The sequence below is a fragment of the Schistocerca piceifrons genome, chromosome 8 (assembly GCF_021461385.2).
Source record: "Schistocerca piceifrons isolate TAMUIC-IGC-003096 chromosome 8, iqSchPice1.1, whole genome shotgun sequence".
NCBI lineage: Eukaryota > Metazoa > Arthropoda > Insecta > Orthoptera > Acrididae > Schistocerca > Schistocerca piceifrons.
This window is the reverse complement of record NC_060145.1, coordinates 52,283,598-52,300,463: the sequence shown is the minus strand read 5'-3', so window position 1 is coordinate 52,300,463 and position 16,866 is coordinate 52,283,598.

Here is a 16,866-nt window from a genome sequence, read left to right as displayed (position 1 = left end):
TGGAGGGCAGTGTGGAGGGTAAAAATCGTAGAGGCAGACCAAGAGATGAATACAGTAAACAGATTCAGAACGATGTAGGTTGCTGTAGGTACTGGGAGATGAAGAAGCTTGCTGAGGATAGAGTAGCATGGAGGGCTGCATCAAACCAGTCTCAGGACTGAAGACCACAACAACAACAACATGTGGAAGGAAATAATGTTTCCTTACGACACTTAGAAGAAGTCGTACAGAGGTCATCTCACAGCCCCCCTTTCGCCAGAGCCCCATATTCTCACCATCCAAGAAGCTTCCAGTCTTCAATATGTGGTATTTGCACCGACGTGATTTTGAAATGTTGTTTATAGTCGTTAGCATAATTCAGGCGATCATCTAACAATGTATCCATACTTTTTGTGTATTTTTCAGTAAATGAGTTTTTTCCACCAATCACAGTACAGAATGGGGTTTATTTGGTATACACAAGCAGGTCGACCAATCACGAACGGAATTCCCGATCAGAACCTCAGTTGAATGCCGCCCCTTTACCCAGTATTATTTTTTGGGAAGTATGACGTATTTTTTCTACCAACATAAACTTTTCGTTAATGGCACATGGAAGTATTGACTCTATCATTGTAATCAATTCATGAGACATGTGAGTGATTCTGTGATCAGTCGAAAACGTGCTATCGAAGCTGCTGCTTGGTCGATGATACCACTGTGAAAGTCATGTCACAGAAAAGGGAGAGAGGAGTTAAAATGTTTTCTATCTTTTAAAAATTTGGAAAAAATATTAATGTATCCTTCTTCCGAAACGTATTTGTTCGAAAGGCTGGATGCGTCACACTGACCACCATGTGAAAAGTATAATTGAGGAGAGTAATAAAGAAAGTATTGCTACTTCTATTGCGAATGGTGTAGTATTGACAACGGGATTTCCTGCATTGCTGGTTGGGAAGGAGATAAGTTTGGTGATGGTACATCGTGTTTGTATTACGTGCACTTCAACAAATCATTTGCATTACTTTGATGATGTAAATAGAAGTTCGTAGAATAAACTGAGACACCAAAGGTTCGCCGTTATGTACAACGGTTGGCACGTAAATCGACACGTCACCAAGCTGATCTCCTTCCACCGTTATTTACACAATTACATAAAAGCTTACATGCTAAGCTGCTGCAAAAGAGAGGACCAGAAGGTAAGTGACAAAAGGTAGTGAGTCACGCCTGTCTTATTTACAAACGAATGTCGTAATTCGCATCACTGAATGCTGTACTAGCTTGTATTAGCATCTTGGGTTCACCTTCATATGGAAATATTTATGGCTAACGTATTTAAAGCCAAACAAATTGATTGTCTATGTGCCTCTGAAAGTATCCTAATCTCCTTTCTGAGCTTACACCAGGTGCAGTTTGTTCAAAGATGGGAATGAAGGGGAATAGTTCCGGAGAGCAATGACGAAAAAAGCTTTACTGCTCCCCTTTAATACAAGAGGACTGCACAAAAAAAAAAAAAAGGCGGAGGTACGGCACTCGCAATTCATCTATACTGAATGACAGTCTGCACTGACCAGCCAGAACGACATGACCACCGACCTACTATCGATGTAGACCCATCCAGGCGATGAAACCCACTATCCTGCTTCAGTAGTTCTGCTACCATAGACGTCTTCGAGATGGGCATATAGATGGTAAACAACAACACAGACACGACCAACAGTGTTGAAGTACATCATCTCGTAACATTTGTTTGAGTGAGCATTCTCATAGTGATGTTACAGTGGCAGTTGGTCAGCTGTCAGGGTATTGGTGGAAATCAGCTTACTTTATGGTAAATTAGAATAGGGGGTAGAGTGCCTGTAGAAAAGAAAATAATATCCAATTGTACATTCATAAACTGTGGAGAGGTGGCCAAGTGGCTTGTGGTAGCCACAAGCATCTCGACAAGCATGCCATCTTTGTGTGTGTGTGTGTGTGTGTGTGTGTGTGTGTGTGTGTTAGTGTCAGCTTGATAGGGAGAGTGTTGAGTAAGAGCACCAGCTAGGGCTCACCTCACACTGTATATCCCAAAGCCGCTGTCTGTGTATCTTAATCTCACAGGGCTTGGTTATGAAGTTATTATCATAGTTCAGGGTTCATATTGCAACAGTTTTCTCTTTTTAAGAATTTTAACCGATGTTAGTTGACCTGTCACTGCTCAATTAGGAATTTCAGCGAACTACAGGGTGGCGCAGGGGAACGGGAAATTTTGAACGTTACAATTGGCATTTAGGGAGTTACAGTTGCTATTTAGGGAGTAAAATAACTGATGATGGTCGAAGTAGAGAGGATATAAAATGTAGACTGGTAATGGAAAGGAAATCGTTTCTGAAGAAGAGAAATTTGTTAACATCGAGTATAGATTTAAGTGTCAGGAAGTCGTTTCTGAAAGTTTTTGTATGGAGTGTAGCCATGTATGGAAGTGAAACATGGACGATAATTAGTATGGACAAGAAGAGAATAGAAGCTTTCGAAATGTGGTGCTACAGAAGAATGCTGAAGATAAGGTGGGTAGATCACGTAACTAATGAGGAGGTATTGAATAGGACTGGGGAGAAGAGAAGTTTGTGGCACAACTTGACTAGAAGAAGGGATCGGTTGGTAGGACATGTTTTGAGGCATCAAGGGATCACAAATTTAGTATTGGAGGGCAGCGTGGAGGGTAAAAATCGTAGACGGAGACCAAGAGATGAATAAACTAAGCAGATTCAGAAGGATGTAGGTTGCAGTAGGTACTGGGAGATGAAGAAGCTTGCACAGGATAGAGTAGCATGGAGAGCTGCATCAAACCAGTATCAGGACTGAAGACCACAACAACAACAACAACACAGTTGGCAGCACTGTAGCGCCGGCAGATGTTCGAAACTTGGGCACAATTGATGTGAACGCATTGCCATTTAGTAATCATGGAGAATTGGACTGGTGGGAAGCGTGCAGTACTGTGAGAGCGTTTTACAAAAATGGTGATAGTGCGACTGCCGCGCAGAGAACATTACGACAACAATACCAGCTTGGACGTCATGGACGTGTCCCATCTGCGCGTGCGATTACAACGTGGGTGCGTAATTTTGAAGAAACAGGATCTGCCTTGAAAAAGAAACCTCCAGGTGGCATTCCAACGGTACGTACCCCAGAGAACATTGCAGCTGCTAGAGCTGCAAGCGATAGAAGTCCTCGCCGCTCCGTTCGACAGCATGCATCTTCGCTAGGGATTAAGCGACGAAGCTTACAAAGAATACTGCACGAATTAGACTTCCATCCCTATAAGTTGCAGATTGTGCAACACTTACATGAACGAGACCCAGCGTCACGTATGGAGTTTAGTAGCCAGATATTGGCTAACATCAATGAGGACGCGAATTTCCTTGGCAACTTATGGATATCAGACGAAGCCCAGTTCCACCTGAACGGATTCGTGAACAAACAGAATTTTCGTTATTGGGCACAGGACAATCCTTGTGAGTTTCATCAGCGACCACTACGTAGCGCCAAGGTCACAATATGGTGTGCTCTATCATGTCATGGTGTTACCGGCCCTTATTTTTTTGGACGTGAGGATGGTAGTGCAGTGACAGTAACATCCGCTCGATATGTTGAAATGCTTCAAACATTCTTCACACCGAGACTGTACGAGCTTAATCTTAACGTCGAAAACATGTGGTTTCAGCAGGACGGACCCACATCACACACTGCTCGACAATCGATGGCAGCAGTTCGTCAATTGTTTAGAAGACGCATTATTTCACGTAGCGGTGACATTGCATGGCCTGCGAGATCCCCTGGTCTTAGTGTGTGCGACTTCTTCCTGTGGGGATATCTTAAAGGCAAGGTGCACCGTACACGTCCTGCAACAATCCATGAACTGAAGGAGAACATTGAAAGCGGAATCACTGCCATTCCCCAAGATTTGCTACACCGCGCATTCCAGAGTTTTCATAACAGGCTGTTAGAGTGTGAACGCCGAATGGGAGCACATCTTTCCGATGTCATCTTCAAAAAGTAAAGAGACACTTTTGGACATTTTGATTGTAAAGACAAACTGAATAATGGCATACTGAATACATTCACTTTCGTTAATAAATTACTAGTTTTATGAATTTATTCATGGAAATGACGTTATTTCGAAATTTCCCGTTTTCCTGCGCCACCCTGTATGTCTATTAAACCGTCAGGATTACAAAAATGGATAAAAGTACATATGTTTGTATGTGTGTATGTATGTATCTATGCTCCATATCTCCTAAACCACTGGACTGATTTCAAACAAACTTCGTAACATGACACTTCCTGTCTGGAAAGAATAACTGTGGGGTATGAACAAGTTACCTATCAAAGGTGTGGGGATGAGTATGAGAAAGCTGAGTAGTCTTCGGCGTGCAAATGTCTAGACTTTATTCATCCATTATTTGAGAATAAAAGTAGTTTTTGACTTGCAAAAACTTCTCACGTACAATCTAATCTTTATGAAAGTTTTCTCATTGATAAATCTCACAAAGAATGAGAGACAAAATGTTTCTCCCTTAAATTTTCACTGTCCATGCCGTAAAACTGCCACATCACGCGTGCATTTAAATTTACTAATTCTTTGCTATTCCCAAACGTTTCTGGCCGTACCCACATATACCGGTGAATATACCTACAAAATTATATAATTTTATGACACATAGTTCAGGAGATACAGGAAAACGAAGCTCCAGGGCTAAATTCGCTAGAATTAGGCGAATTAGTCTACAAACCTATGTGAAATACGTTAAATATATATTTGTAATTGAAGCTACTTAAGCGTACATGTGTAAAGCAATGGATAAAGGCTCCTTCTAAACCGCTGGATCGATTTCAATAAATTTTGTTACACATACTACTTACCATATGGAAAAAAATATGTAGGAGTAAGAGTCACCAACCGCCTGTTGGGGTAGGAAAATAATTGGCTAGAAAAGGAGGGGAGAAGGATGTGCACAGGCAGAGAGTGGGTGAACACAGATAAGGGGAGAGAAGAAGAGAAAGCAAAGAGAAAGAGATAGATAAAGATAGAGGAGGAGGAGTTGGAAGAGAGAGCAAAGGAGGGAGATTGATAGAGAGAGGGGAGGAGGAGATGGATAGCGAGAGGGGAGGAGGAGGTGAATAGCAGGAGGAGGAGGGGGTGGATAGCGACAGGGGGAGGAGATGGACAGAGATAGGGGAGTAGGGTAGCGAGGAAGAGATAGTAGGAGAGCAGCAGATAGAATGGTGAGGAGAAGGTGGAGCGAGAGAGGTAGGACAGAGAGAATGAAGAGGAGAAGATGGATAGAGAGAGGTCGGGACAAAGGGAGCGTGAAGAAGGAAACAGGCTTATAGGTGACTGGAATTAATACATATCTGGCCACTGCTGGGTACCCAGCTAGTATACAGTTGAAATGTAATTTCCGCATAACAATAAACATAGCATATCATATTTTGACTGCAAGGTTTCTTTTATTCGCGTTCATTTGAATATAATTTTACATCATTTGAGAAATCTCACAAGTTACTATCACACCACCAAAGTACCAACAATTTTACATTTCAATTAGCAGTCACTGGTTCATATTCGCCAACACACATTTTAGTGGGATCGAAATGAATGAGGAACACTGCTCGTCCTCAGTGTTATAGACATCGTATTCAGTAACAAGTCCTTAATGCACTTCATTTTCTCCAAGCCCTTCACTAAGACACATGACTAAAATGATGTTACTCAGCATACACAATCTAGCACTAAATGAAACTAAAACGCCTGTCGGTGGGGCCGAGCGGTTCTAGGCGCTACAGTCTGGAACCGCTCGGCAGGTACGGTCACAGGTTCGAATCCTGCCTCGGGCATGGATATGTGTGGATGTGCTTAGGTTAGTTAGGTTTAAGTAATTCTAAGTTCTAGTGGACTGATGACCTCAGATATTAAGTCCCATAGTGCTCAGAGCCATTTGAACCATTTGAAACAAAAACTTTACTGTTACCAGTCATTGTTTATTTATCTCCACGATGTGTTTCAAAGGTTTAAACCTCCATCATCAGGTGGATTTACATTTGTTAGTATGACATTTTTGTATGTGTTGTGTTACGATTTTTTGGAAGAGCTTGCCTCATTTGACATACAAAACTTTTATTTCTCTACTACAGATAAGCAATGCCAACCCACAAAAGCACAAAAAAATCCTTTCAACACACATTACAGAACTAACAGACCTGCTCTAATTCACACTTTCACACAACTATTTAAAAGTTAACAATGAAATCCACAAACAAACAAATGGCCTGGCAATGTTCTCGAATCTTTCCAGATTGCTAGCTGCAATATTTAGAAGTAATTTAGAAGACAAACTCCTAAATTCCAATCACCATCTCCTCAAAAATATCATCTACTACTATAGATATTTAGATGATATCATCATTTTAATCAAAGGCACTCAAGATGACATCAGTCAGTTGAACCAATTATTCAACAACTCCCATAACAACATAAAGTTCACAGTTGAACACCAAGCAGGGGACAATATAAATTTTTTGGACCTTACCATTAGAATAAAGAATAACAGACATCAGTTTGAAATTTTCCAGAAGCCTACCACAACATATATTACAATCCACAACTCCTCTTGTGACCCCACAGCCCACAAAATGGCAGCATTCCGGCACATGATCAATAGAGCTATCCAACTACCACTCTCTGAAGACAAATGTGAACAAGAAATTGAAATAATGAAACAATCAGCTATAGCAAATGGTTATAACAGCTCCATAGTAGACACCCTAAATGACTCAATAGTAGCACAGCAATCACAACACAAAAACCAAAAAGAAAATAACATCTTCCATAAAATCTCCTTTCTAGGTAACATTTCATATCAGATTGACAATGTCTTCAAACGAGAAGGCATAAGCATATCCTTTACCACAGACAACAAGATTGGACAGAAGTTACACCAAAACATCAGCACACGAAAACCACTTCATCACACAGCTGTGAACAAAATTCAATGTTGGGACTGTGACTGCTTGTACATAGGCCAGACAGGCAGATCATTTGAGATTAGATTCAAAGAACACATGGTAGCACTCAAAAACAAAATATGGCATACATCAGCAATAGCCACCCACTTGCATGAAACAAAACATCATCTTAACAACACAAGTATCAGCATCCTACACACCCAACCAAAAATAACCCTTTCCACCCTTTCTCTCCCTCTCACTTTCTCTTCCTCTCAGTCTGTGAATCCCAACCAAAACTGTTATTTGTGTTTAATTCTACCACTGTAACCAACATGATTATTGTACTGAAAGTTTGTAAAGTGTCACCTCGTTGTATAAACGATTGTGAAGTCTTAGTTATCCAACTGATGATGGAGGTTTAAACATTTGAAATGTGTCGGGGAGGTAAATAAACAGTGACTGGTAACAGTAAACTTGTTGTTTCATTTAATGTCAATATGGTAAAACCTAACCTACAATGTTTGCATTTAAAGACAATTCAGCACCATCTCCAATGGCATTCCAGCTGAGTCCACGCTGTGCTCATAGTGATTCTCTTCTAAGCATTTTGCAGAACTTACATTCAACTCATAGTACAGTGTCAATAACTCCAGAATAAGCACCAGAGCCAACCACTCTACGTCAAGCATCATCCAACATCCCAAATACTTTTGCAACAAATAGATTGTTTGTGGTGTGAAATTCTTTGGAATAAAAGAACCATGTCGTACATGGCTCTGATACTGCAGCTGTCAGCACTCAGACTAAGACTGATTTTGTTTCTAACCAGACAGATCTAGATTCTCTGCAAGAACAGACCACTACCAGCCACACCTCTTGCTCCCTGTTGGCTTACAAAACTGGTGGGATCAATTTCTCCCACCATCATCTGCCAGCTGCTAGATGAAATAAACAATAGTATTTTAGGAAAGACATAAATTTATATACAAACATGCAATTCCCCCCCACATACCACGAATACAGCTTGTATTTGTTTAACACTCAGGAAGATGATCGAAGCAACATCGTCCAATTTGATCTAAAGAATCTAAAACTGTGTGTGTCTAAACAAGAACAACAACAGTATTTACTCTGTACCAGTTACCTGAATAAGTTCGTGTAAATTATCATGTAGACCCCAACAGAGACGAATAGGAGCAAAGATAATATTCATATCAGAACCACAGTAGTAGCAGTGTGGCAATCACATAAAGTGTATGTCTAAATTGCAGGTATGTGGGTCTTACTAGTAATAACTCATAAGTTACTTACTTACCTGCTGCACACATGTTCGTTGGTAAACAGCAAAGCTAGATAGGACACGGATGAAAGGAAATAACAATACTTTATTTACAAGCTTAACTTTGGTGCGCCGTATTTCCCAAAGAGCTGTCTCCTATTAGCCTTAAATTCAGCCTGCATTGCATTCAGTCAATAGGGTGTACAAATTCATTGGAATACCGTCAGTAAATTCAGCCCCCATACACTTGATAACCTTAACGCTTAAACACTTTGTTATAGACAGAATTCAGGCACTGATGGATTGGTCCACTTGGTCTATATCTATGCAGTTGTTTTGCAGACACTCAACAAAATTCATAGTACATCCCCTGCCCCCCTTACAGAAAGACACTACGTAGTTGCACAACCTACCTGTTCTAACTGATGATTGATAATAAATTTCCTTCGTTTCACGACTATGGACACAAATTTTTATGTAATCAGGCAACAGGTTTCGGTTTATAATGACCACCTTAAGATCTGTTTTATAAAAACATGTCCTGATTACTAGAATCATATTAGGACATTCTTTTACAAAACAGATCTGAAGAGGTCATTATAGACCTAAACTGTTAGTCTGATGACATAAATATTTGTGACCATAGACGTGTTGTAAAGGAAATTTATTCTATTTTCAGGTCAGTGTTCAGTTCGCGACCGTGTTTCAGCTTATGACAATAATGCATAATACCACTCTTTAATTTTAACAACACTTCAATGTTTTAGATATATTTTTGCGCTGCATGTAGTTAATTCTAGCATAGCCTCGCCATATGTACCTACTGCAGACACTTTACAATTGAACCTGTGAATGTCAGTTGGAGTATGAGACGTCTTATTCTGATTGGAAAGCAAGAAGAAATAGGAATATAAAATTAATTAATCCTCCCACGAATTATAACTTAATCAACTCTCAACCAGCTGACTGAGAGTTTTAAAATATCCTCTAAAGTCTCCTATCAGCTGTTCTGCAATGCTTCTGTACGCAACAGACAGCTTACGTCGTCTTGCATTTGCAACTGCGTGATCAGAAACACGCTAAAATATTTCGAAAAGCAATACAGCGATCCATGGGGTAATTGCAGCAATTACTGCCATAAATTTATACGTAGAAATTCGATGATCGGGAGGGGTTTGGTCAACTAACCTTGCGATGTAAAGAAAAATGAAAGAAACCAATACAAACTTTTAATTTACTATGTTCAGAACATTGATGATTTAAATGCTGACAAACTTTACACAGACTTTTAATTATTCCACAATGTCTATACTCAGTAAAAACAATTCTGGCTACAACAAAAAGATACGACTGTTGGTCTGAGTGTATCCTTACAGAAATCTCACAGAATCCCCCCAGTGCGCAAGCAAGCAACAACTACGTGAAGCGAAAGGGCAAGTTACCAAAATATCCTAAATTAATACCAAAGTCTCCTCCGGCAGTACCACGGCAGGCTGTGACCTCTCACGTCGTGGGGCTCCTCTCCACCGCACACTATTTCCGACCACTTCCGACTTCCCTCGACAACTGCTCGCTCACTATTCCTCGCGATAATAATATCTCACGCAGCAGAATTGTAGCCGTCCAACTTTAAAGTTCATTGCCCTTTCACCAAAGGATTTCACTGGAGACAGCTCAGGTGATTGGAGAAGGGCGACACACGTTTCCTCTTGTGTTTTATTACGTCCAACACTCAGTCTATCTTGGCACTTCAGTATTACCAGGTCGCTACAGAATGACTGTGTCGCCATGGATATAGAACTCAAACATTCCAATACTGAAACAATCCAATGCGAAGTGAGAACAATCGAAAATCAGAAGTATCAGTAAAATCTATTTTTTCCCTTAACTGAACAAAGTGAGAAGGGGAAGGGGATTTCTTGTACATCCTATAGATGAAATACACTTTCGTATATTGGTTCAGTGAATGCAACTGCGTATATTATTTCAATTAATCCCAAATACTCGATTTTCTGAATACTAAAATTTAAATTCCACCAGATCAATAGATCACCTACACCGAGGTACGAGCAGGATTTCCCATCCGTACAAAGCTGGGATGGCATTCCAATACTGGAAAGCCTCAGAAATACTGACAGTATAGGAAGGAGAAAATGTTCTTGAAGGCGTGGAATGAAGTTTGTGTCACGGATGGCATTGGAGAAGCGTAGTTCATGCAGCTGGATTAGCCATACTGCTACAGTGGTGTGATGGTTCTCACATCTGCGAAGTAAGCATGAGACCATGGTTCAAGTTCTGGGCGTGGTACAAGTTTTAATTCATTTCTTAAGCTTCTATCATCATCGAAGATACAGTTGAGGCTTACTTGACTCAACGAAAATGTAAGTCCATCAGACTAAAATTTATGTTGGCACTCCGCCTTACATCATTCTGGGTAACTGCTCCTTGATATGTGTTGGTTGTGACCTATTATAACCATTGATCATGGATGATTTAATTAAACAATGCCATGTCTTAATGCTGACAGTCGACACTTCAGTTAAGCTACCTATAGGGTACGACCACAACCACCACCACCTACTTAATGTGACTGTGTTGCAGATGAGGCGTGGCAGCTTGAGGACAAAAGCAACGCCACTCTCAACGTGGACACTGACTGCATGCAGCTGTTGGCGAACGCTCTGGACCACCCCACGTGTCCACTGGAAGACCTGCCACCAGAAACCATCAAGCAGCGCCAGCAGTGTCGCTTGCAGCTGTGGGACGACATGGTGCAGAGGCGGCCCCACATACCTGTCACCAGCTACCTGGCCTACACGCAGAGGGCGAACGTCAACCTATGTCTACTTGCCTGGATGACAGCCAACTCGCTCAGCATTTGTCAGGACGTCCCCTTTAGTATCACACAGTCAGTGCGTGATGCTCGCTGCTATTTTGATACTCCTGACAACCAATCGTGTCTGGAATCGAAGGTTACAGATGCGATCTGCTCTGTTTCCAGAGCTATTCTATTGCAGAAGTGTCGCGATTTTTATTCCTCTGAGCGTGTCGAGCATTGCAGTGTAGGCCTAGTACTTGAAACAAAAGATCGATATGGATTACTGAAATATAGATCTTACGCAGAAAGAAGGCCAACGAGAACAACACTGAACTACAAAGACAGTTTAAACAGAGCCACCTTGAAATACAAGAATTTTAAAATCGATTTTTTAAAACCTTTAGAAATCTCGTTCATAGCAGTAAATTTTGTTTTCCGCTTTTTGACTGCCGCAGTATACGTGTACCTTCCCGTTTTACGTAATTTACCTGGAAAAATATTCTTGTCCTTTCAGATCACGGGAATCATCCAGATCTTGTGTTCAGAGGTCGTGTATCGTATGACAGGTGTCCCCGACTTACCTACAATCGTACTGATCGATAGCTCTCTCACGCTTCTCAGCTGTATCTGGCTAAACACATTCTGTTACCAAATGTACGCTTGCGTTCGTCACCTGAGGCTTCCAAACGATCTTCTACCTGCTGAGGCAAGCGAAGTATTCCGTCGTCAGGTATTGTATGCACTAATGCCTTGGATTATAGCATGCACAATATGTACTGCATTTGAAAAAACAAGCAATTATTACTTGATCCACAGTCGAGTAATATTTCTCGTCTGTATTTCGGTGTCAGTAGCTTTCAATTTGCTTTGTCTAGGACTGGCGGGGTACTTGTTTATCCGAAATCGGAACTCCTTGCAGCAACTCAAAATATCTACAAACAATAAATTTGCCTCAAAGAAACAACTTGTTTTTATGTCAGTTAAGGCTGTTATTTTAAGCGGAATAGGTGTAATAATTAGAATTGGGCTCCACCAGGTAGAAGGTATTGCACAGCTTGTGTACTATGTTCATATAGCTACGATGGTTCAGGGACCACTGCTGTTCGTTTTTTTCATTTGCAACGAGTCAACGCTCCCTGTACTCAAGAACAGATTATTGGCACTTTGGTATCCGGACATCATCGTTCCGGGGCAGGAGCTCTGTTCGTCGGCAGAGCGAAATCTGGCAAATAGAATCAACGTACAGTTTCCGACTGCGGAAATTTCACTGTAATCCCCACGAATAAAGGGCTGTCTTCATTGTAGATGTGCCCAGTTGTAGAGGTTGAATCTAGCTGATGGGTCAGTATGAACTGGAACTGATATCATCGTACAGCAAGTGCCTCAGTTTTCTCATTTGTTATTTATACATAGTCAGGTGCTTATTTGTACATACTCATGTCTGCCCACAGATTTTAATGCACTGAAATTAAGTAGTTACTTACTAAAACTGAGTCTGAATAAAAATAAGAGGTTAGGCTTTGCTTCACTTCTTGTACCCAACCACATGACGAATTATTGGCAGGAATTTTTTCTGTTCCACTTCAAATAGAACAGCCCGAGATTCGATCTTCGACTGTTCCTCGGAACTACATTTATATGGAAATTTTGCAGGACTTTCTTCTCCGGCAGTACTTCGTTTACATGATAATTATTGTTTTACGTTAAATTCTATGTTGAGATGGAATTTTTAATTGTGTCTTTAACTTTTTATACATCTTTTTCATTAAAATTATTGATATTATCTTAAATATGTCAATTTTACATATCTGTGCAAAAATTGTACATGCGTATGATTTTCATGCCACGACAAATTAATACTGACATAACATCAGGGGAGCAGGGAGAGATGGAGAGATATGAAGGGCATTAGCTTGCCGATGGACGTTCAGTGGAGTTCTTTGGCTGATTAGTGGCTCGATTCGAGAGAGTAGCGCAAAAAGTCATAGAACAGGATACTAATAAATAACTACTCCCTGAATTGTGGTTTGAACTCAACGCGAAGTGTTAAGGGACAGGGATTGGAGAAAGAGCGTTTTTGGGACGGTATGGTGACTCGTTCAGCGAGAGATACTTAAAGGTATTACAAAAGAGAGTAAAAATCAAAGTGTGTTTCCTGCGCTTATCTTAAATGATGAAAAGCACTATTTAAAAGGGCGCTTGTATAAACAGCACTGGGGAAACAAATACTTTTGCCAGAAGTGAAACTGTAAGAGCATACGTTTTCCAGGTGTTAAACTATATGAATGCAGTGTGTCTTTGTCCAAGATATTGTGATTTGTAACCAATAAACGGTCAGCGATTTGTTAAAACAAAAACTGAGCAAGCACACTATGCAAATGAAATCAGTGTCTATGTGAATTTTATATCCAGCCCATCTGAACATCTTAGCATACAAGGAGCTACATACATTTCATTTTGACTGTCAGATTACAACGAATACCACACTTTTAGCAGGCACAAATAATCTTGACAACGAAGGAGGAGTTGCCACATGGGACACAGTGGAACCAGTAACCGCAGCACCACTCTCCATATTCATACGTCACGCGGCAGGTGCCCTGGGGTACAGTAATGGCAGATGGTGCTACAAACTTGTGTTGCACGTAGCTTTGCAGCCGGCTTCACCATGTTAGATCCCCAAACAAATGAACAGACTACTTTTAACGATTGATTTTTGTGATTTTAATTTCTGTTGTAAGTAGTAAATACACTATGTGATCAAAAGTATCCGGAAACCTGGCTGAAAATGACTTACAAGTACGTGGCGCCCTCGATCGGTAACGCTGGAATTCAATATGGTGTTGGCCAACCCTTAGCCTTGATGACAGCTTCCACACTCGCAGGTGCTGGAAGTTTTCTTGGGAAATGGCAGCCAATTCTTCATGGAGTACTGCACTGAGGAGAGATATCGATGTCGGCCGGTGAGGGCTGGCACGAAGTCGGCATTCCAAAACATCTCAAAGGTGTTCTATTGGATTCAGGTCAGGACTCTGCGCAAGCCTGTCCATTACAGGGATGTAACCACTCCGCCACAGCCCATGCATTATGAATATGTGCTCGATCGTGCTGAAAGATGCGCTTGCCATCGCCGAATTGCTCTTCAATAGAGGGAAGCAAGAAGGTGCTTAAAACATTAATGTAGGCCTGTGATGTGATAGCGTCACGCAAAACAACAAGGGGTGCAAGCCCCCTCCATGAAAAGCTAGACCACACCATAACACCACCGCCTCCGAATTTCATTGTTGGCACTACACACGCTGGCCGATGACATTCGCCATACCCACACCCAGCCATCATCGGATCGCCGCATTGTGGACCGTGATTCGTCATTCTACACAACGTTTTTCCACTGCTCAATCGTCCAGTGTTTACCTACCTTACACCAAGGGAGACATCGTTTGGTATTTACCGGCGTGATGTGTGGCTTATGAGCAGCCACTCGACAATCAAATCCAAGTTTTCTCACCTCCCTCCTAACTGTCATAGTACTTGCAGTATATCCTGATGCACTTTGAAATACCATTGTGATGGACTGGATAGATGTCTGCCTATTTACATTACGACCCTTTTCAACTATCGGCGGTCTCAGTCAGTCAACAGACGAGGTCGGCCTGTACGCTTTTGTGCTGTACGTGTGCCTTCACGTTTCTACTTCACTATCACTTCGGAAACAGTGGACCTAGGGATGTTTTGGAGTGAGGAAATCTCGCGTACAAACGTATGACACAAGTGACACCCAATCACCTGACCACGTTCGAAGTCCGTGAGTTGCGCGGAGCATCCCATTCTGCTCTCTCACGATTTCTAATGACCACTGAGGTCGCTGATATGGAGTACCTGGCAGTAGGTGGCAGCACAATGCACCTAATATGAAAAACTATGTCTTTGAGGGTGTCCGGATACTTTTGATCATATAGTGTATTACAGAGATTCCTTGAATAACGCAGAGCAATAAGTGTTTTTAGACATTTCCTTGGTATGTGTATTTGATCCAGTAATACGAAGTACCCCCTCGCACGTTAACGCGCCCACTTCCGGGGCAAGGTAACCGCCTTATCGAATCAAAGGTGAATAATTAGCGATCAACGGGGACTCTGTTACGAGAGACGCTAGCGTGAATATGTATACGATTCTCATGTTAATGACTGTCAATTGCTAGACGCCATTTGTAAAACAGATTGGAGCTGATTTATTTGACGAGTATTGACAGAGCAGAAGAAGCCACTGGTGTAAGTATCCGGAAGAATGTGCTGATGAATTACTTCCAGAAGTTTAATTTGTGGGAAATGAACATGTGGCAAGCTTCTATATAGGAGCTTTGGAGAGTTGGTTAGTGATGTTTACTGATGAATCTGCTGGCACAGGCAAGGAAATCTAGGACGTGTTGTCATGCAATCAAGAGAAATCTGCTTTACATCTACGCATCATATAACCAAACGCGGATTGAATAGCACCGCATCAGTGTCCGAGGATTCTATATGAGTTCATGTTTATGAGCAGTAAATTCACAGGCGAAAGCCGGAGTGGCCGAGCGGTTCTAGGCGCTACGGTCTGGAACCGCGCGACCGCTACGGTCGCAGGTTCGAATCCTACCTCGGGCAGTGATATGTGTGATGTCCTTAGGATAGTTAGGTTTAAGTAGTACTAAGTTCTAGGGGACTGATGACCTCAGATGTTAAGTCCCATAGCGCTCAGAGCCATTTTTGAAATTCACAGGCGACTGGAGATCATCGAATACTGCTTCTGCACTGCGAGATCGACCTGTTTCCGTAACTGAAGTTTTACTATTACTGGCAGGTCACAATTTTATGTCGGTACATCACTCAGCTTCGGTGAAGACATAACGATTAATGCTTGTGTTCTGAGAGACTTTGACGACATAGCACAGAACCTTTGCACCTTGTGCGTTGGTTTGGACTTTGGATAATTAACGAGAATAATCTCACTTAATAACGAGATTAATTTTTATCATCGTAGATGTAGTATCCACAAGGTATAATTCTGTATGCTTAGTAATCATAAGTTAATTACTTCAGTCAATCATCAAGCGGATCTTTAAGGTATCACATACATGACATACGTACGTACAGCCTAGAGTGACACTTCATTCTTTACAGTCGTAAATGATGCAGTGTGACATTTTACATCAAACCAGTTCAGTCAGGAGTCTACTGTATGGGCGACTGACATTGCGAACGTCGGCTCCAACTTTTGGACGTCTTGACAACTAACCTCCACGTTAAACGTAGCACGCTTGCATACATTTTTGATCGTATAACAACATTGACAGTAGGTGCGAACCAAAGTAATGCACGTGTGCATTCAGAGGACTGCAGAAAACATTGGTAATTTGCACAGATCTAGATTTTTATGGAGGTTCCTCTCATTTTTTTAATGAGCCAAATTATTTTAGAACCATTATCGGGGGGGGGGGGGGGGGGGGGAGGGCGCGAAATTACTTGAACAGTTATACTTGCGTAGTTGTTCTGTAGTACATTTATTACTCAGAGAGACTTACTGTGAACTAAGTCGTATGTAATTCTTACCGCTCCTTCGAAAGACAGATCTGTGTGCGCAGGACTATCTGGGTGCTCCAGGTCTAGGGTCAGCAGTCTGGCCAGCCAGACAGAGTCGGGAGCAGGAGTGAGAGAAGAAAAGACCGCGTCAGCCGAGGCTAAGGCGTTTAGCTCGGGGCTGAATGCGCGGTTCTGCGAGTATGGCGTGGAAAACGTAGACCACCGTGTTTCTAGCTACAACA